Source organism: Podarcis liolepis, assembly GCF_965112155.1.
Source record: "Podarcis liolepis genome assembly, chromosome: 6".
In the NCBI taxonomy this organism is placed as follows: domain Eukaryota; kingdom Metazoa; phylum Chordata; class Lepidosauria; order Squamata; family Lacertidae; genus Podarcis; species Podarcis liolepis.
In genome coordinates, this window is record NC_139559.1 from 13,590,213 (window position 1) to 13,613,374 (window position 23,162).

General features: G+C 43.1%; 1 protein-coding gene and 1 long non-coding RNA gene across 2 annotated transcripts in view; both read right to left on the minus strand.

Moving 5' to 3' along the window:
• Nucleotides 1-23,162, minus strand: part of LOC310708929 — a 135,083-nt gene that overhangs the window by 60,976 nt on the left and 50,945 nt on the right. The window lies entirely within an intron of this gene.
• Nucleotides 19,760-23,162, minus strand: part of EDN3 (endothelin 3) — a 527,748-nt gene continuing 524,345 nt past the window's right edge. Inside the window, exon 8 of the mRNA XM_083507772.1 lies at nt 19,760-21,135. The gene's annotated coding sequence lies outside the window, so the exon portion shown is untranslated. The remainder of the gene's footprint in view (nt 21,136-23,162) is intronic.

A 23,162-nucleotide genomic window follows, 5' to 3' on the forward strand; every position in this document is an offset into this window, starting at 1 on the left:
AGCTCACACTTCTTGTTGACCTCCATCTGTCTCGGGAGACTCACTCGCAGGATCATCGCCTTGTCATGATGAGTGGGCTTGCTCGTTCCTATGATCCTTGTGAGTGATGCTGTCGGGAGTTCCGTACTCCCAGTAGGGTCAGCCAAGGCAGTAAGGTCAAAGGGGAGGAGCAAGACAAAGCATGATCCAAGAAGTCCTCAATGGCAGAACTGGATGTTACAACAGCTGTGAAGGCGGATGAAGGCTGTAGCAGAGAAGAATCTACTGGTCATCATGATATTCATGCCATCGGAATAGAGCCTTATTGCAAAGACTATGCACTGATCTCCACACATCAAACAAATTCACACACAGGTGTCTTCCAGAAGAAAGAAGTCTTGGGAGACTGTGGAAGAGCATGCCTTTGTGGGGGAAGTCAAACTATTGGAGACTTACAGCACCTGCTGTGGCTGTAGAGACTAATACAGGAGGGACATGTTTTATTGCAGCTGGGGTAGCTGAATGTTGTGCTGCTGCAAGTGCACCATAGATTTTTCTCTCTTCAGTCCTCCCAGTGGTCATTCATCCTCTGGTTACTGCTATGGATGCACGACTTGCACAGGCTGTCTGCAAGAGATTCCCACACAGTAAGGTTGGTGTTGCCAGTCTTCATGTCTTGTTTGCATCATATGAGCATCATATGAACAGCAGGTATTTATCTGGGGCAGGCCCTGGTAAATAGGGACACTTGGTGCATGTCTTCAGTTGCCAGGCACACTGTGGCTTTTCTCTTGCAGCAATGGTTCCACAAGTGACAAATATATGGAATAGGCATATATATTGTGGCACAGGATTTCCATTCTAAAAGACATGACACACAAGGAAAAAGGGAGGAGGAGGGGAAAAGGTAGCTCAGGACACCAGTTGCAACTCTTATGACATACAGGTAGCCTGAAAAATGTACAAAGCACTTGCAAATGGTTCAGATAGCCTGATGGAATGGCATTTGTAAAGGTAAAGGGACCCCTGGCCATTAGGTCCAGTCTGGCCAACTCTGGGGTTGCAGCGCTCATCTCGCTTTATTGGCTGAGGGAGTTGGCATACATTTCTGGGTCATGTGGCCAGCATGACTAAGCCACTTCTAGTGAACCAGAGCAGCACACAGAAACGCCGTTCACCTTCCTGCCGGAGCGGCACCTATTTATCTACTTGGACTTCGTGCTTTTGAACTGCTAGGTTGGCAGGAGCAGGGACCGAGCAACGGGAGCTCACCCGGTAGCGGAGATTCGAACCGCCAACCTTCTGATCGGCAAGTCCTAGGCTGAATGGCATTTGAGGGAGGGCCAAAGGCAGCAATGGGGCAATGGAACAGCCTGTTTGTCTTCTTTCCCCCTGCTCTGCAGCCTGATGAAATGACTGCCATTAGAAGACAATATCTGAGTAAACATACATAGGATTTTGTTATTAAGTGTGGAGAGGTTGCATGTGTACAGTCTAGGGTTGCCATGTGTCCTCTTTTTCCAGGACACGTCCTCTTTTTGGAGGGTAAAATTTGAGACAAATTGCATTTATTTGCTTTGAATGGCTGTCGTAGCATCCTCTTTTTTGCCTGGTGTGCACTGTACTATAGAGCAGGTGTGAGCAGACTTTGGACTTGCAGAATCTACTTTGTTTTTTACTAGAATCCTTGGATCCACCAACTGGAGCTGGTACAAAAGATATATGCTTCAAATTAAAAAATTGTGAGCCCACAAATTTGCTTTGAGCCCCGTAACTGAATGGATCACACAATATTTTGACAGCAAAAACCCACACACCCCAGCTTTCTTCATTTTGGTGCCATAGTATACATTTCCAAGATGACTGAGGAACCACTTACAGTAATCCTAATCATTTTCCAGCAATGCTTCTTGATCTCATCTACATATATATAATGTCCAGCCCATATCTGAACTAATATACAGTGCTTTTTTTCTTTAAAAAATGTTTAGGGGGTACTCTTGTTTTCCTACTCATTTTGAAATACTAGGTCAAACTTAGTCTCACAAAATCTTTAGGGGTATTTGTACCCCTGCGTCCCCCCATGAAAAAAGCACTGCTAATATATGATTGCACCCATGCCTAGATTCATTGTTAAAACCGTGTTTATGGAAGACAATCTTACTTGGCTACGAGTGATCGCCAAAGAAGAAGAATTGGTCAGTTGAGTTGGGTTGTGTGGTGTGTGAAGGGAGCTTGCTCACATTGGCCTAATCCTGCACATGTCCACGTAGAAGGGGGAGTTGTTTTTGGTTTGTTTATAAGCACTGCTTAGGATTGCAGCCCAAGTGGAAGACGATTCCTTTTGAAAATTGGTCCCACTGTGCGCCAGTTGCATCTCCAGTGCCTAAGAGCATCTGTTGCCATTGAAGTTGGGTTATGTCAGCAGATGTGTCAGCTAAGACAAACAACTGGGGGCCACTCTGGCTGTTAACCTCTGAAACAGCAGGTCAAAATCGCATTAGATGGGCTACTTCATCATAAACCCATCCTGGAAAATGGCTTTGTTGTGACCTGTGTCAGAGGTGTGCACTTAACCCAGGCCTCCGTCTCAACAGGTCTTCTGGGTGGCATCCTAGAATAAAACAGGACTAAAAGGAGGGGAAAGCCGTAACTCATTCAATTTCACCCAGCTGCCTGTTGATGTTCAGCCTGCGGCCAGGGGGTTTTCTGGGGGCCATATGGCATCCTTCACAAGTGGTGAGATTTATTTTTTATTCAATTGCATCTTGCATTTTTTGGCACACACATCTGGAGGTCGTGACAGGGACATTGTTTAATTTTATTCTATTTATCTGCTTATTTGAATGCTTCGGCTGCATGCGCTAAATTAGCTGTGCGTGCCATGCGTTATGAGCATAGCACACTCAGGCTAGGCATGCCGCAAAGCCAAATTCCATTCCGTACCTCTTCCATGTATGGATTACACAAGGAGAGCTGACGACTGCGCCTTGCCTGTTCTTGCCTGTTACGCAGAAAGTAAGGCAACGAGTCAGCTTATCTCAGCAACAGTCACAGGGATCTCCAATCTCACCCTGGCAACACCTTTGACCCCAAGTGCGGCTATAGTTCCAGCTGCTGCTGTCAACTCTCAGAGTGCTACACTCCTGCTTCCTCTTTCCCTTCGTTTCCTTTGGTTCTACAGAGGGGTATGCCCTTCCCTTTGCCACACTCTCCATGCTTTGCAGTATCAGCCCTTAGTTGCCCCAACACAAGGGCAATGCACCCAGGATCTTCAACAGATGGACTCTAGCTTTAAGGCCCAGGTGACTTATATTATGTGCCAGCATGAGCAAAATGAAGATCGGGATCTCAGTAGGTTGGTAAGCGTTTCTGAATCACAATTAATTATGGTAGCACCAATGGGATGATTTTCCCACCTAAATTGGGGTGCTGAAATGTAGAAAGCTAACCAAGGATGGAGCTTTGTATGAAAGAATAGCGAGCAGTCTGTTCTTTCATTCCAACTGTATTTCTTTTGAACACATCTGGCTCTTCTTAGGAGCATAGGAATCTGCCTTATACTTATCTGCCAGGCCATTGGTCCATCTAGCTCAGTATTACCTGCACTGATTGGTTGTGGTTTTCCATGTTTCTGGGCAGGTGACATTCCCAGCCCTACCTTGAGATTCCACAGATTGAACCTGGAACCTTCAGGATGCAAACCAGATGCTGTACCACTGGCCTATATCCCTTCCCCTGGTTGGCAGATCTTGGAGGTCAAGTAAAACAGATCCAACAAACTGGACGTCTGCCTACCAATGTTCTGCTCCTAGAGGACAGAGCTGCTGGTCTGGTTTCTGACAGAGGCATACCTAAAGGTAAAGGGACCCCTGACCATTAGGTCCAGTCGTGGCCAACTCTGGGGTTGCGGCGCTCATCTCGCTTTATTGGCCGAGGGAGCCGGAGTACAGCTTCCAGGTCATGTGCCCAGCATGACTAAACCGCTTCTGGCGAACCAGAGCAGTGCACAGAAACGCCGTTTACCTTCCCGCCAGAGTAGTACCTATTTATCTACTTGTGTTTTGACATGCTTTTGAACTGCTAGGTTGGTAGGAGCAGGGACCGAGTAACGGGAGCTCACCCTGTAACGGGGATTTGAACCGCCAACCTTCTGATCGGCAAGTCCTAGGCTTAGTGGTTTAACCCACAGCGCCACCCGCGTTTCTGACAGAGATGTACCTAGGGGTTGGCAAAACTGGTCTCTGCCAATTGCACCCTGGGGCACAAAAATCACCCATCAGACTATGGAGTGTCTGGTGTCTATGTGCATGGTAACACACTTCAGCTGTTGTGGTGAGATCAAATGCAAGAGAAACTTTCCATCCTTCTCGCACTGTGGCACAAAGGTGTGCAGTAAAATAATTTTTTTCTGGGGTGAGGGGTAGCAATATAGCTCCTTCCTAAGGGCACAAGGGACCTTAGGTACACCTCTTGTTTCTGATGTATTTCATTGTCACCCTGAAGATGGCCTAAGGTTGGTATTGAAGGTATAAGGTCAGCAGGAGTCAACTGAAGGGGTCAGTTGGGTCCCACCTGGACTTATGAAGCTGTTGACTGTGGGCTTATCTCCATCCGTCCAAGAAACTCTTTGCTTGGGCAGTGACGATCAACTTGCCACATTGACTGTCATCTTGCCTTCAGACTGCAAGCAGCCACACATGTGGCTTTAGAAATGAGATCTACGAGTCCTGGTTGAGCTGCAGTTTGTCAGTCTTCAGTCCCGTTGAAATCAGTAGGACACATTAGCAACAGCTAACTGAAGTCCTGCTAATTTCAATGGGATTTCAATGTAACTAATTTTTGCAAGCTTTTTGCCGGTCACTTCCACTTACATCTGAGGAATTCCAGTCTTTCTTCTGCTGTGCTTTTTACGACTAGGCTGGTTTCTGCTGCTAACACTGATTTTGCAGCTTCATTATTTGCTGGTCTGAAGAGGATTTTTAGACGTTGCGTTGGTTTTCATTGTTCTAATTTTTTAAGGCCTCCCAAGTGAAATGAGAGTGCAGGGCACAATATGTAAATCTTTATATAAAGAAACATTCATTTGAATTGGTCTGGATGGAAATATAACTACCATCATGAGTCTAATGATTGTGGATGTTGAGAAAAGTGGTACCATGTTGATGGAACTTGATGCTGGCTGTAACCATCTGCTTCATATTAGTATTTCCCCCGTGCAATAGTTGGCACCTCCTTGCCAAAGACAGGCTGTAATTGCTCACTTGCAGGAGAAACTGTGTGAAACAACCTTAAGAGTTAAGTCAAAACCAAATAATGTGGTTCTGAAAACCAAATAATCCAGGGCAACTCTCCTGAGACGTCATCTTAAATCCAAGTGCTCCAGTTTTCATGGTTTGTAGCCTACATTCTTTGAATGTTTTATCTTCAGAGCTCTGAAAAGGGGTTCAAATTACAGGAAGCTCTGTCCATTTGAGACCCTGTCTCCTATTTCCATGGTGCTGGCAAGCTTCAATGTTATGGTTTCTGTAGTATGGGGACAAACACCATACTTACATGGCTGCTTAGTCTATCAAAGCACAACATGCAATGTGGTTTAGTGTCAGGGGAGGGAGAAAGTCAATTCACTTTGCATTTTAATGTGAACTGAACTAATTCACAATTCCCAAAACTATACGTGAACCAAAACACAGCTATCCTTTGAAATTTGCACTTTTCTTAATTTTGTGGTGCAGTTTTCCAACAAAAAAGGCTAGAAAAAATATGTACATTGGGAAATGTGAGCATAAAATAAAATCTAAACATGAATTTTATTAGAGATTATTGCTTGGAAAACTGTGTATATTAAGCAAAACCTGAAACAAAAATATGTGTATTAGGAGAAATTCCTACTAAAATGCTGGTGAATTTTCATGGTGACCTTTTTTTAAATGGCAAACTGATACAGAAAGACTGGGAAAATGAGATACTGAGAAAAAGTAAAATGGTCAGCTTTGTCAGTTGCTAGTGTAGGTCCTGGGAATCTGCTCCCTCTGCTTTCAAAATCCATACCATTTGTTATCATGCCTATTTTGGTGTCCTAACTTCTTTCACCTTTAAAATACTAAGTAGCTTGACCTGCAGCTAACCCGTGACATGATAAATTGACATCAGAAGGTGTTAAATTCTGGCTTCATTCCTGTGAAGTTAACACATTTCCTCTGGTGTGATAAGCACAGTGAAACAAAATACATTTTTTAAAGCATGTAGGTGCTTTTATCTCTTTTATGATCTTTTGCATCTGTCTTGTTGAAGGGCTGTGTATGAGCTGGGCAACTTTGGAGGGAGTTAATAGATCAGTCCTGTTGTCTTTGTCCATGGAGTTTTCTTGGGAGGGATACTGGAGTGGCTTGCCGATTCCTGCTCCAGGTGGATCACGTTTAGTCAAAACTCTCTACTATGAGCTGCCATGGACTGCAAGAAGATCAAACCTATCCATTCCGAAGGAAATCAGCCCTGAGTGCTCACTGGAAGGACAGATCCTGAAGCTGAGGCTCCAATACTTTGGCCACCTCATAAGAAGAGAAGACTCCCTGGAAAAGACCCTGATGTTGGGAAAGATGGAGGGCAAAAGGAGAAGGGGACAGCAGATGATGAGATGGTTGGACTGTGTTCTCGAAGCTATTAACATGAGTTTGACCAAACTGCAGGGGGCAGTGGAAGACAGGAGTGCCTGGCGTGCTCTGGTCCATGGGGTCACGAAGAGTCAGACACGACTAAACGACTAAACAACAATAGATCTGTCCAGTGTTGTTCTCCTTTCTCAAGTGGCCACCAAACTCTGAGTTGCCAGCCTCCAATCTGAGCACCTCTGGGTTCTACTATATACCCTTTCAAGATATAAAATGAGATCAAGGTGAGGTGGGAGACAAAGGGTGGCTGACTCTAGCCCTGGCACCAGATGAAAGGCAGGGAAGAGTGGCAGAGACATAAAAAGGGGACTTGAGTCAGATCCATTTCAGCTGGGACAAAAGAGGAGAAAAACAGGACCAGCAATTCAATGCACTTGCATTTTCTCCTCCCCATACTTCTGTCTTGCTTGGAACTGATCTAGTACATCTCCCTGTTGTTGAGCGAGGGGGAATACAAGATCAGTCTCAGACCAGACAAAAGCGAAAGCCAATTTGTTCATACTGTCTGCCCCTCCGTCCTCCTTTTCTTCTCCTTTTTTTAGTCATGTCCAAAACAGCTGCCCTGTAGCTTTGACCAAAACTATACCAGTAGCTGGGAACTCACACATACTAGAAAACCCAGTCCGGCAAAGCCAACTGTATTTCATCTTGGAGCAGACAAAATAAATTAAGAAAATGAGACAAAGCCGAGTTGAGATAGGGGGAGTCTTGCTTTATGCAACTGGCAGCCTTTTATCCTTAATTGTATGTTGCCTTTTTTAAAACTGCTCTTCTGTTAGAGGATCTTATCTTGCACAACAGTAACTATGGTAAATTGATATGAATATCTATCTGGGAAAAACTACTTTTTTCCAAACCTCAGTCTCTGGAGTGCCCTCCTTATAGTATAACTGTATTTGCACAACCTTCTGTCCAGTTCACTCCTGCTTATTTGCATTTTTTTATTACTAACAGTATTTGGACGTTGTGGAAACAGTGGAGCTACATTGAAGAAGAAGAAGAAGAGTTTGGATTTGATATCCCGCCTTTCACTCCCCTCCAGGAGTCTCAAAGCGGCTAACATTCTCCTTTCCCTTCCTCCACCACAACAAACACTCTGTGAGGTGAGTGGGGCTGAGAGACTTCACAGAAGTGTGACTGGCCCAAGCAGCTGCATGTGGAGGAGCGGAGACACGAACCCGGTTTCCCAGATTACGTGACTACCGCTCTTAACCACTACACCACACTGGCTCACATTGCACTGAACTGTTCCTTTATTGTTGTTCTGATTAAAACAGGGATTGGGAAGCAGGGACCCTCCACAAGGTATTGTGCTCCAGTTCCAATAACCGCAGCAATCATAGCTGATGGTTCTTCTTCCATCTTTTTCTCTCCATCCTTTTAGCCCAAGTTACCACTTCTAAGGTATATCTGTAGATTACTTAGAGCAGGGGTGGGGAAAAGATTGGGTGGGATCTATTGGTTGATTTATAGCAGCTTGACAAGAGTTTCCAACTCCCAGTTGCTTTAAACATGGCAACAACCGAATGGCTTTTCCCAGCTAAATTGGACTGCTGAAATTAAGAAAGCTAATGGAGGTGCAGAAAGCGCCAATCATTTCTCTCAGTGGAAATAAAGTGCTCTGAAGGAGCGTCTCCACCCCCATCGTTCTACCCGGACACTGAGGTCCAGCACCGAGGGCCTTCTGGCAGTTCCCTCATTGCGAGAAACCAGGTTACAGGGAAGCAGGCAGAGGGCCTTCTCGGTAGTGGCGCCTTCCCTGTGGAACACCCTCCCACCAGATGTCAAAGAGAACAACAACTACCAGGCTTTTAGAAGACATCTGAAGGCAGCCCTGTTTCAGGAAGCTTTTAATGTTTGATGTATTATAGTATTTTAATATTCTTTTGGAAGCCGCCCAGAGTGGCTGGGGAAGCCCAGCCAGATGGGCAGGGTATAAATAATAAATTATTATTATTATTATTATTATTATTATTATTATTATTATTATTACTATTACTACTACTATGCTCAGAATATGCTCAGAGGCACCCTGGTTTTTAATTGCCACATTTGTCTTTTGCTGGCTGTGGTTGGTAGATCTTGGGGTTCTAGTGGAAAACTAAGTACAGTGGTACCTCGGGTTAAGTACTTAATTCGTTCCGGAGGTCCATTCTTAACCTGAAACTGTTCTTAACCTGAAGCACCACTTTAGCTAATGGGGCCTCCTGCTGCTGCCGTGCCGCCGGAGCAGGATTTCTGTTCTCATCCTGAAGCAATGTTCTTAACCCGAGGTACTATTTCTGGGTTAATGGAGTTTGTAACCTGAAGCGTATGTAACCTGAAGAGTATGTAACCCAAGGTACCACTGTAGATCTCAGAAGCCTGAAGTTTGCCTACCCTATCTTTGTTCACATCTGTGATTTTTCACTATGTGAATCTTCCTCTTCCTTGGACTGCAGCCTTCCTTTGTCTTGACATGCCAAATACAGAAAATGTCATTTTTTGTGATAACGAGCTCTATCAGAGCTCAGTAGCGTGCAATAACTCTTCCTTAAAAACCTTTGACCATTGACATTCTTCACACATTTTCCTGGAGCATGTTTCATTCATGTCTAGGCTGTTGCAAATTTACTGGCCCTGAGGGCTGTTTGCTTTATAGCAAAGCTCCGCTTTTATCTGAGAGTATGTTCCGCAAAAGGCTCCCCTGGGTTTCACTTCAACAAGGTCTCGCAAGTTCATCAGCCAGATGTGAGTTTGTAGCCGACTTAACACAGCAGACATACCTCCTGGCCTGCTATCCTGCTGCCTTAATATACATTGGGGATTTCACCACTGGTTTTCTTGGGGGTAGAATTGCACACTGGTGGAAGAATTTTCCCTGAGATATTTTCCATTTTAAATGCATTAAAATTCAGCACTGCCTAAGTTTAATATGCTTACTCTAAATGGCATTAGGTTTCTAGAACTTTTGCTAGACAATCAGTTTGCAACATTAAAAGCACAGTTGATGCATGAAATCCAAAGAACTTTTCACAAAGAACTCCATCTATTTGGGCCATACCTGTTTTCTTTGCTCCCAACAGTCGAACTGTGCTATATTGTTGCTTAGAAAAGAAAATTGCCCCAGCTAAAAAGACCGTTGCAATTATATGAGGAGAAGAATTTGGATTTGATATCCCGCTTTATCACTACCCGAAGGAGTCTCAGAGCGGCTAACATTCTCCTTTCCCTTCCTCCCCCACAACAAACACTCTGTGAGGTGAGTGGGGCTGAGAGACTTCAAAGAAGTATGACTGGCCCAAGGTTACCCAGCAGCTGAATGTGGGGGAGCGGAGATGTGAACCCGGTTCTCCAGATTACGAGTCTATCACTCTTAACCACTACACCACACTGGCTCTCAGTATCTCAGTATCTCACAGTCCACAGCTGTCTGGACTGTGGATACTTATGCAGATATCACAGGCACCAACTGGGCAATTCCCATAACATCACTACTGGCATGTGACACATCCTATTCTTATTTGCATTATTATTTTGTGACCCAGTGCTCAGCATTCTGAGTGAGGGGTTGCAAGGGCCCAGACCTTGTCTTCCCACAAGGTAAACTGTCAGTCCCTGCCTCCCCTTGCAGCAGGTCCAGATTTTATGTTGTGCTTTTAGTAGGGCTGGCTGCTGGCTGATAGAAAAAAGTCTTCGTTTCACCAGGCTCCTGTTTTGTACTGGAGTGCTGGTTAATATCAGTCCTTGTCTTTTTGAAGGCAGGCATTGCCCCAGGCATCCCGTCTTCCTCCAAGAAGCTGGTTTCTTACCCACTTAACCGCTTACTGAAAGCTGGTTCATGTCATCACTTGATTAGCCAACAGTTGCTTGCTTGTAGTGGGATTGTGATTCAACTCCATTGACACCAGATGAAAGTCCTAGCTGTGTTGTAAGATCTGCAATGCCTTATTCCCAAAGCCATGCCATCAATTGATATTGTGGTCTTCAATATATGTACCCTCAAAATAAATGGCCTGACGAAGTAAATCCAGCACAAGTCTTTCCGTATCTCAAAAATAGGTTGACTGGCTATATGCTAACTCTATCAAGAAAATGGCAAAAAGTACCCAGTTTGCAAACTTCTGGCTGGCTGCTGATGGAAGCAGAATACTGGGTTAATACAGTTCTGATGTTTCAGGACTAAATGGCCTTTTAAGCCCAATTGTAATTAACTGACTCTAATTCATTAATCAATTCCATACTGAGTTGGCGAAATTCTGAAAGGCCCAAAATGCTTTATATTTTATAAGAAACAGATACAGGCTACTCTGTAGAATTTGCTCCCTCCTCCATGTGGAACTAATAGCTTAGCTTGAAATGCTGGATTTAAATGCTGATGTTTATCGGTGTTTTTGTTGGTTCCCTGTTTTGATGCAAGGTTATACGAACATTTTCCGTCATTGTACTTGTGGATGGGCTTCTGTTTTGTTTTCAGTGTCTCAGTCAGGGCGCCATTCTGAGATCTTGGGACAAGTTTATTATTGTTTAGCGAACTTTTTGCACAAATTATTCTTTCATTTTGATCGTTTCCAGTTCTGATTAAAGAAGCAGCAGTGTAAACAGCTTAATACAGGAGCAGGGAGTTTACGTTTGAATAGTTGTGACGGGACAATAAAATAATCCCATTCCAAAATTATCTTTTTAAAAATTATATTTTATTAGTTTTCAAATTATTATGGAGACAAGAATAACAAAAATTCAACAATATATCCAACTAAAGGCAGAGCATCCAAAACCTGAACACATTTTTATTTAACACCACCAAAACTAAAATAATAGCAACCTTATTTCTCTAGATGGTTGGGAGTGATACATGAAAATCTGAACCTAAACTATATGAAATAAAATCCCACTGTACTGAATAGAAATGACCAGGAACTTCCTGTCTCTTGGAGAACAGTTAACATATGTGTCATTTTTTCTGCAATAACTAACTCCAGAGATATTTGTGCCATAAGGATATAGTCAGACTTGTGCTATAGAGACCCTGTCAGCCACCGGCGTCCATGTCAATAGTTCCTTTTGCTGAAATGAATTCATAGCAGGGTCAGCCCAGGGCGTTTTGCTGCCCAAGACAAAACAGAAAATACTGCCCTTCCTCTGCAGCAACCACCACTTGAGGAACTGGAGGTAGTTATCATGGTGATGACAGGTAAGGAATGACCAGGGGGAGGAATTAACTCTGTATTGTCAAAAGAGCACCTGCAAGTTAGGGAAAAGCATAGTATCCTTTAGTCTAGGGTTACCAGACGTCCCTGGGGACAGTCCCCGGATTTGCAAATCTGTCCCCGGACAAATTCCATCCCCAAAATGTCCCCAGATTTGCAAATCTGTCCCCTGGAAACGTGGCAGCGGCAGCCTCAGCAGCCCGGAGCCAGCCTGGTAGCGCAGTTGGCTCTGGCTGGCTTCAGGAGCTGCTCACTGCTCGCTGCTGTGGCTCAGGAAAAATGGCGGGCCCAATGGCAGCGAGCAGCTCCTGAAGCCAGCCAGAGCTAACTGCACTACCAGGCTGGCTGCTCCTGGGCAACGGCCGCCTGCCTGTGACTCCCGAGCCTCCCCTGATCTGTCAAAATGAAGGGGGAAGGGGGAAGGAGATTGGGGAAGGCTAGGGGGTCATGAGCGGGTGGCGCGCCGTTGCCCAGTTTTAAAAAAATCTCTGCTCATTTATGTTTCACAGGGTGAGAAAGAAGGGCTTTGCACCTTTATACAATAGGCATGTGTGCTTGGGCCCAGGGTCTTTTGCCTCACCATCCCCACTACTGACTCCCTGTTGCTACTCAGCTTCAAAACCTCAGCTTACGTATCTCCCCTATCCTAAGCAGATAAAGACTCCACCTGCGTGTAACCTACAGCCCTAAACGGCCTCGGTCCAGTATATCTGAGCATCTCCACCGTTCCACGGTGAGGTCCAGCTCCAAGGGCCTTCTGGCAGTTCCCTCGCTGCGAGAAGCCAAGTTACAGGGAACCAGGCAGAGGGCCTTCTCGGAAGTGGAACGCCCTCCCACTAGACGTCAAAGAGAACAACAACTACCAGACTTTTAGAAGGCATCTGAAGGCAGCCCTGTTTAGGGAAGCTTTTAATGTTTGATGCATTACTGTACTTTAATATTTTGTTGAAAGCCACCCAGAGTGGCTGGGGAAGCCCAGCCAAATGGGCGGGGTATAATAAATTATTATTATTATTATTATTATTATTATTATTATTATTATTATTATTATTTGCTTCTGCTCCTCCCTCTTCAATCCTCTTCTGGTCCTGGGGCAGGAGAGGGAGATGTGGAAGCCTCCACCAGCCTGACCTCTGTTTCCCTTCTCTTGCAACTGTTCTTCACTCTCCGAACCATCAGTAGCACAGATGTTGTAAAGGTGTGGTGCTCTGTCATGGAATAACCCCACTGAAGAAGATAACAGTGGTTACCCAGAACTCATTGCTGGTTGAGAAGGGGCGTCCCCAAATGTAGATCTGCCAGTGGGGCCATCCCTGCTTCATAGTACCTGTCCACATATAGAGTAGGGATATCTCACAGGGCTACAATTCTCAGCGTTCTCTCAGAAGAAGGATTGGCTGTTAAACCACTCTGAAAATTGCAGCTCTGTGGGGAGAATAGGGGTCTCCCAATATGTCTCATCACCCTTAACAAACTACAGCTCCCAGAATTCTTTGGGGTAAGCTATGGCTGTTTAAAGTGGTACCATAGTGCTTTAATTGTATAGTGTGAAAAGTGGCCTAGGTGTTGCCAATTTATTATTTAAGAAGCTTTGGAAATACAGGACAACCCAAATGTTCCCTTCCTCTTCTCCCCTGCTCCTCAAACACACAAACACACTGCAAGTAGAGCTTTCATTAGAAGAAAGTGCTTTTTTTAAAAAAAAAAAAGCAGCTCAGTAAAATACCAAGATAATGTAAACAGAGAGTTTCAATATTCTTTGTTTAAATTGCCTGGTATATTGTAAACCACTTAATCCTGAAAGATTTTGCTGTTCTATAAACCTTTTCCATACATAGAGAGAGATGTATTTCTAATCTCTTTTCAGCATAGCTACAGAAACAGATCTTGTTCTGTGTATTCAACATTTTCCTTGACTGCTGCCGTAGCAGATTCTAACAAAGGGATTAAGAAGTTTTAAAGTCCACAGGGGTGGCACATTGTTCCGTTGGTCAGGAAACACTTTTGTGTTAGTTTACTCAGATTAATAGTGGCTGAGATTACACTCTTTGGAGCTTTATTCTGACCCAAATTTCCTGGACCAGAGAGTTTCATGGTGTTTTGTTTTGTTTTGTTTTGTTTTAGCACAGGGCAGCCTCAGAACCCAGAGAGAGGAGGCTTTAAAGGCAGGGAATTCCATGAGCTGATGGGCAGGATCAGGCCCTCTCAAGCATTCTTTCAGACATTGAACCGTCTTCCTTAGTTCCCTTTACTTAACCAACCTTTTCATGCTTATAGATACCTGATTTTTATTTGTAGCCAGCCCCGGTAAAATGGTGGGTCTATCACCTTGATATTTACTTGCTGAGATTACCATCTGAAATAGCTTGGATGATAAAGCATGGGACTCTTAATCTTAAAGTCATGGGTTTGAGCCCCACATTGGGCAAAATATTCCTGATTTGTAGGAAGTTGGATTGCATGACCCTCCTTGTCCCTTCCAACTCTTTGATTTTATTATATATATGGGGTCAGTAAACTCTGTTAGCAGCATTGATTCTTGCGATCCCTGGGATCAATGAGCTTGCACTGTGTTGCTCCTTCAGAATGCTGATTGTTCTGCTCTAACACTGCTTCTAATAGGCTACAGCAAATCTCACAAGATCTTGGCACTAGATACATAAGTACAGGGAAATAGGTTTCCATAAATAATCCTCAAGCAATTTAACCTCAGCTTTTTACTGATGATAATGCAATTGCCCTGTAAAATGCACACAAACCCATACTATGGAGGCACTAAGAAAATCTTATCAGTTGGGACGGGCCCTCTAAGCATTACACCTGAGCATCAAAACCTTTCAAAGAGGGATGGAATTCAAGATTTGGGGAAATGACCAAAAGGACCCAGTTCCCTTTTGATGTTTTGTTTTCTGCTACATTTGGAAGTACTTTTCCAACCCCACAATCTGAAAAGTGTTGTTTGTTTAGTAATCCTAGTGAGGTGTGGTTACTGGAGAAAAGGCCCTCTCATCTCTGCTCTCCTAGACAGGTGCAACTGGCATCCGCCTTGGTGTCCTTTCGGCACTACTAAAAGACGTTGTAATTTTCCCAGGCCTTTTGATCTGGGTTAATATGGGGAGTATGGGATCTTAGATGATGTCAAGACAGCATCTTAAAAAGCAGAGCTATCACCTTGCCAACAAAGGTCCGTATAGTTAAAGCTATGGTTTTCCCAGTAGTGATGTATGGAAGTGAGAGTTGGACCATAAAGAAGGCTGATCGCCGAAGAATTGATGCTTTTGAATTATGATGCTGGAGGAGACTCTTGAGAGTCCCATGGACTGCAAGAAGATCAAACCTATCCATTCTTAAGGAAATCAGCCCTGAGTGCTCCCTGGAAGGACAGAGCCTGAAGTTGAGGCGCCAATACTTTGGCCACCTCATGAGAAGAGAAGACTCCCTGGAAAAGACCCTGATGCTGGGAAAGATTGAGGGCACAAGGAGAAGGGGATGACAGAGGACAAGATGGTTGGACAGTGTTCTCGAAGCTACCAGCAGGAGTTTGACCAAACTGCAGGAGGCAGTGGAAGACAGGAGTGCCTGGCGTGCTCTGGTCCATGGGGTCATGAAGAGTCGGACACGACTAAACAACAACAATGGGATCTCAGGGTGACTTTTACCATCAGAGGGGAGAGCATAGGCAATTGGTTCCTATTTCCCTCTCCTACAAGTAGCCTTGAGTAGTCATGCTGGCTTACCCTTCAAATCTGGTGGTGTTGCTGGTGAATACCGAGTCGGTCCATAATAAAACATTGCTCAGCCAGGATCTGATCATGCATGAGGGGGCTGGGCTGGCATGCATTACAGAGGCCTGAGCGGGTAAGCCAGTTGTGCCCTATTAGGTACTTGGCCAGATCAGAGGGTCAGAGGAGTCGCAACTGACCACAGGGGTTCCATCATAATCACTGGGAAACCAATCTGGCTGGGTGCCAGATGTGAGGGGCTGTTATCAAGTGTTGGGTGACCGGCAGATACCGCTTGCCCTGATTCATGTGTTACAGACAGTCTTCAAGTGTGCTTTGGAGAACTGTGGGATTTTAGCTTGTCATTTTTTCAGGCATTTTTCATTTTTTCAGGCATTTTTTGCAAAACCATATCAAAAAATCAGAACTCCTATTAGAATAAACAAGTTCCGTTTCAAACACTGAAATACTGAATAAGATGGATAACAATGTGTAATAGAAGAAGAAGTATGAAATTAGGCTAAAGGTGTGTGAAAGAAAGTAATAGAAGTGGAAAGAAATTGCAATTGAGTAGATTGGAAGTCTAACACAAAGGTGGGGTGAGGGGTGGTGGATGGTGATGGGAAAAGGAATTATTTGTGGGATTGAGTGTAAGTATGTTTGAATACATTTAAGGATTGTATGAAATGTATGTTTGTATGCTTGTATATCTGTAATATATGTGTATTAATGATGAACTATTTTAACAATAAAAAAAAATTCTTAAAAAAAAAATCAGGTCCAGCTCAGAGATGCATGGGCAATACGTCAACCACTGGACTGCCTCAATACATTGATCGTAGGTCCACACATAGTCAGTTATGTCCTTGGTCTGGTTTTTACTACAGGACAAACTAGGAGTAATCCAATGGCCAGGAGGGGTGAGCATCTGCTTTGCATTAAGAAGGTCCTATGTTCAACCCTTGGTATCTTCAGATTGGGCTGGGAATGTCCCATCTGAACTCCTGGAAAGCCAGTGCCAGTTGATATGTACACAATACAGAGTTGGATGGAGCAATGGTCAGATGCAGTATAAGGCAGCTTTCTATGTTTCTGTGTCATAGACGGATCACTTTCCGGTGAGGTTTGGACTAATATGCCCCCTCCCCACTTGGGGCAAAAAGAAGAAATAGTCCTCCAGCCACTTACAGCGAGATACTGGCCATTGTGCCTTTTAAAGCACCTACCCACCCCACAATGACTCCTGGGAACTATAGTTCATCCCTCAACAGAGCTACAAATCCAAATTGAAATGAGCACCGCTAGGCCTACATCATGCGGTTGAAGAGCCAAAATAACTTTCTTCAGCCTGTTTGTGGCTAGCCTGCGAAGGAATCAAATATGTTACTGGTACGGAAGAGTCTTTATTAGTTTAGTTTCCCTGCATCAAATAAATAGTTGGAAGGCAATCGCAAAGCTGCAGCCAATCACTGTGCTTTGAACTGTTTCAGATGCCTTTGATCCATTCATATCCAAGACAAAATGAATTATGGCCCTGTAATGCGGCAAGTGTTGCATCCTTCAGAAACTTGGCTGATAAACTGCACAGGCAGAAGCATCACTAACCCAGAAGCAATGAAGAGAATCATGTTTCAATCACTTTGTGGGTTTTTACCATTGGCGTTTGTCTACAGACATGGCATCCCTTGAAATTTCTTGCTCAGCTACTCATTCAGATGCAGACTAAATCTACTCAGCTTCATATTTATCTCATTTAACAGGAGCCAGGGTTAACAAACTGGCATTCCTTTTGGCTAAATCAAAACTAGGCATATATTTGTTCAACAGAAAGTTCTACAATTTCTCTTTATGACTCAGCCTAACGTTTTAAGAAGGATGGAAATAATTGGATAGCTCTGTCACTACCCTTCAAAAAATGTACTGGGATGAATTCTGGAAATGGGGAAGGGGGGCGGACTTAGATCAGTTTGAACTGAAGGAAAGCTGACTTTTAAAAGGGCCTGTTGGCTAGCATCTGTGACATCACCAACAAGGCTATTTTAACTTTTTGCTTACTTTAGACGTTTTATGGAGAAGCTAATAACACTTTATTTTTAAAAAGCATACTTTATTCCCAACAGTCGCTAGAGAAGTTTTGCAACTTTTTTTTTTTAATGTTTGCAGTTTTGGCTTTAATTATGTGACTGATAATAAGACTTTATGTACCAGAACCATGATTTGGCCAAGGTTCCCAGAAGCAGCACCACCACATAACACCATCTTCAAAAGCGCTTGGCACTCAACAGCAGAATCCGTACCCAAAGCTGAAAGTTGCCATGGCTGCTGGTAATTTAGGCTTAATCAAGTGTGATGCAAAGAACTTGTAGCCTAAAATATTGAGATTAATATCATCTGGGTATTCACAAACCTTTTATTTTGCAATATGTTGTTGTGAAGTTACTCAAGTAGAGGTGGGTAGCAATCTGACAAGGCCAAACTAAACAAACCGCAGAAATTTGCTACAATCCATAAGTTAAAATTGAAAACAGATTCCACAGGAGTTGAAGCAAGTTTTGACCTGTATTTACCTAGGCTCAATAAAGAGCCAGTTTAATCTCATCATTGATCCTCATCAAACTTAACAGAATAAATTAATCACAACTAAATTTGAGTCTCCGTTCTTCTTATGTGATGCAAGTATAACTAATTACCTGGCTTGGAAACACCATATTTGCTCAATTAGATCTTTTGCTACACTAATTAATGCCTAGATTACAGAAAATGGATTTCCATTGTCTATAGGAACCCCTATCAAACCATTTGGGAGTGTAAGGAACCTTGGGGAAACTGATATTCTGATTAAACCATTGACATGTATTTAATTCCATTACCTGATGACACAGATTTCTTTATATGTTGAAGGCCACATACTGGAGAAATTTGGGGCCATAATGTTGGACATTTTTTTGGCACATTTTACATATGGTCAAAAGATTTAATTGTTGTGATAGAAAATACTCAGCTGCCTAAGTATCCTTACAACAGTGTCAAACTTCCTATGTGTCTATTCCAGAAGACAGCTAGATTTTTTGAAAGAGGTAAGCACACAAGCGACATATCCAGCGCCTAGCATTTAGGTCAAAGATGATCAACTTGTTCTCAGGAGCTACTACAACTCCCATCATCACTGACCATGAGCCATGCTGGACAATGCTCATGGGAGTTGTAGTCTAAAATATTGGAAGACACTGAGTTGACTACCATGACTCTAGATGATAGTCTGAGGTCCAGAACTGTTGGATCCACACTGACACACCTTGTGGACAGTTATATTCCATGATAAGGTTACTGTCTAGGATGAAGGACTTTCTGGATAGAGACTGCATGAACTCAAACGCTATGAAGTCACTGACTGGGGTGGGGCTGAGGGTTTGCCAGATGAAAGATTTGTGTACCTTTCTGCATTTTCAGAGTCTGTAGAAAATAGCGATAGAATAACATATGCATGAAGTACAGTGGTGCCCCGCAAGACGAATGCCTCGCAAGACGGAAAACTTGCTAGACGAAAGAGTTTACCGTTTTGGAGGTGCTTCGCAAAACGAATCTCCTATGGGCTTGCTTCGCAAGACGAAAATGCCTTGCGAGTTCCTGCGGGGTTTTTTTCCTCCCCCCCCCTTTTCTAAGCCGCTAAGCCACTTATCAGCTGATCCGATCAGCAGATAAGCCGCTAAAAGCCGCTAAAAGCGCTAATCCGTCAATGGGCTTGCTTCGCAAGACGAAAAAACCGCTAGACGAAGAGAATCACAGAACAGATTCTTTTCGTCTTGCGAGGCACCACTGTACATGAAGAGCATCATTTTTCTTTTGCTTACAATTGGAAGCGGGCAAAGCTGCAGCTGGATTTGGGCCTTATTCTGTACGACATGGGCCTGATTTACAAAGTTTCATATGCTCACATTGCACACACACATTGTGACTTTCTAAAAGAAATCTGTGGTTATTAAAATATACCACATATACCTCAGATACCAATCTACCTCATAATAAAAGGTTAGTTCCTTGAAACAAGATTGATTTCTCCACTGAGTTAACTAAAAGAAACACACACAGTAAGAAAAGCTATTTGCCAGTACAATAAATAGACTACATCTCAACAAAATACACCAAATTGGGCCAGGAAAATAGAAAACTAGTATATATGTGATAATGGAGAGAGGTGTTTTACTTTTATAAGTAGAATAATTTATTTATGTAATATATTCATATATATATACTATATATATATATAATATAGACAAAAGATCTCTTCCTTTCTTGCTGAAAACAATGTCCGTTACTTATTTTGCAAATTTTATATAGCTGGTTTGGGGATTTGCACGTTTTCTGAATAAGCCCAAAAGTTCATCAGTTCAGCCTACAGTCTTAACTGTGGTCTCCAGAACTATGTTCTTGTAAAATAATAGACTTTTAAAGAAAAATCCATTCTTATGAAAGTATCCTTTGAAAGATTCTCAACTATCAGTAATGAATGTCTTTTTCCTCTTTCTGATTAGCAAACACTGGGTGAATGTTCTTCCGCAGTCTTCTTAACATGCACCCAACTAATTCAAAAAGGCCATCCATTGATTGTGTAGAAATAGATCCAATTCTTCTGCTTTGTCTGTTCCTCAAAAATGAACTTTCATAATTGCAATTAACAGTTCCCATCACAGTATTTTCCCAGCCAGTCCTTCTAGCAATTTGAATTAAGGGCTAATATATGGCTTTGAATGTCCTTCAAATGCATTTTTAATGTTTCAGAATTTCTTCACCCCGGGGCAGCAGAGTGAATAGGACGGATAAACTAGTGTTCTTCTCTCTCAACATCTATCCAGTAGATCTGTTGTAAAATTCCATTTCAGTGCAGGAATAATTGGTGCCTAAATCCAATAGCCTATGAAATACTCCCAGTATACTGTTAGCTTGCTATATGTTATAATTATATTAATATTAGCCATTCATATTCAATCTGCATAGATATTGTCATTTACATTTCTTCACCACTGAGATTACAATAGGAAGACAGGTTTGAACAACATTATGGAGAAAAGGGTGCCTTTTATAAAATAAAAAAGTGACCAGAATATCAAATACAGGTACTGTTCCAATGTCCCAACTTGTCCCATGACAACTGCATGCGAAAAGCTGGACATTCATACATATGACAAGCAAACAAGTGAAACATTCTTTTTTCCTGTCCCGCATCTTGACAGAGTAGGAAAGTTTTTCACTCTTTGAATCTTTATTTTTTTTCTTTTTTAGCCAGTGGGGGCTGTTCTTGGGACCATAAACAGCGAAAATGTTGCCTTCCAAAATTGATGGATGCCATCATGGATGTCACCATCATGTGGGGTGTATAAGACTCAAGCAAGACATTAGCCAGAGCATTGCAGTTCAGTAACACTTCCTCCAGGCAGGTATATTGTCCACTTTCAAGATTGCATCAGTTCAGGAAAAGGAAGCACCTGCAGGTAGATAATCCATTTGAGAGTCTTGAACATTTGTTCATCTTCAGTGAGTTTCATATCTTAGGTAGGTAGGTACTCAACTTCATACCTGTGGAAGAAAAATGCACAATGAAAGGCTTTTCCAAATGCTGTTGAAATTTTGTTTTGTATTCTGAAACCATTATTATTTTTAAGGGCCAAAAGCAAGGGTTATTTTATAAATAAATGAAACAAGCACTGAGAGCCTGTGTGGTGGAGTGGTTAGAGCTGCTTTCCTCAATGTGATGTCTACACAGATCAGCTACAGATCCCACAAGACCCCTGCTCCATACAAGACTTCAAGAAAAATATATATTTACCAGGTGTCTGGACATACTGCAAAGCAAAGTGTTGTCAAGCCATCCAGCTCATTTCTGGTGGTTACTGCAAGACAAGACTTGGCTCCAATTTCCCCCACACAAACCAATTTGTTGCTGTTTTGATTGATGACATGGGCTTTTCAGGAACAAACTATGAACAGAATGCTTATGCAACTTTTGCGCCATTTGCTGTGGAATAATTCTTCATTTATAAATATATATACCCAGAAATGTAGTAAGCAGCGCCAGGAAATGTTTGGGCAACAGGCAGAAAATTAAATTTCTGAGAACTATTAGCCATATGTTACCACAAAAATCAACTACCATTCTAGCAAAGAGAATGGAATCGGAGTAAGCATCATAGTATGGAAGGAACTGCTTTTAGTTATCATAGTGCCTTAGTCCACAACTAGTTTTAAAGTAGGTCAGCTCTGAGCAGGGAAGGGAGGGTGCTGCAGCAAGCCTCCCCCACCCATCTTCAAAATGAGCTGCCAGCAAGTCCTACTGCAATTGCTGCCACTATCTTCACACACATCTTTCATATCTGCGTGGGCCAGCATATTCCTTAGACCTTAGGGTAGGGGCTTGGATATGGCCCAGTCTCCAGCTGGATGGAGTTCTACTTACTTCATTCAGGAATAATCCCACAGACATGAAGTTAGTGTAATGTACGCAGGTGGCGCTGTGGGTTAAACCACAGAGCCTAGGGCTTGCCGATCAGAAGGTCGGCGGTTCGAATCCCCACGACGGGGTGAGCTCCCATTGCTCGGTCCCTGCTCCTGCCAACCTAGCAGTTCGAAAGCACGTCAAAGTGCAAGTAGATAAATAGGTACTGCTCCGGCAGGAAGGTAAACGGCGTTTCTGTGCGCTTTTCTAGTTCGCCAGAAGCAGCTTAGTCATGCTGGCCACATGACCCGGAAGCTGTACGCCGGCTCCCTCGGCCAATAAAGCAAGATGAGCGCCGCAACCCCAGAGTCGGTCACAACTGGACCTAATGGTCAGGGGTTCCTTTACCCTTACCCTTGGGTCCACCTAGCTAGATTAGTGAAATTAGTGTGATGGAGGGGGCATCTTCCCCAGGTTGGTGCCCTCCAGATGATGTGAGCACTAGCTTGGGAAACGCTGGTCTAGTGCAATGTTTGGAAGGTTAGCTGTGCACGTCGGAAACCCAGTGTCAGTTCCCTGCTGGGTCGTGAGGTAGTGTGACTGGCTGGCTGTCATCAAGTCTTAATTTTTCAGACTAGGTCATATTGAATCAAAAAAAGACCAAGATGTGGAGTGGGAAACCCCTGCCACGGCTGAAATGTTATCTCTGCCATGAACTCAGTAGGTGGCTTTGAGCAAGATCCTGTTTCTTAGTACCTGCTCCAACTTCAATTGTAGGAGTAATAAAACTGATCCATCTTATTATAAGGCATTTGTAAGGCTTACTGAAATAAGGTATAGGAAGCACTTTGAACACTCAGAAGTGCTATATGTTTCTATTAATAACACAGTATTTAAAAATTCTAAAATCACAAAATAATTATTTTAGGTTATGCTTTCTGGTTTGCACCAAACAAAGCTATTGAGTGGAGTTTGGTTGCACATTTGAGTCAACAGAAAACACTTTACATTTTGCATACAACATTTCTGCCTTGAGGCAAACCAATTTCATTTTTTGGCTGGAAGAACAGCGATGATGAAAAAGTGCCTTAAATATGCACATGATCAGGTAGAAACATGCCTGCTACCTGCTTCTAGGCCTTTTCTTTAAACTAACAGACTTGACAATTAT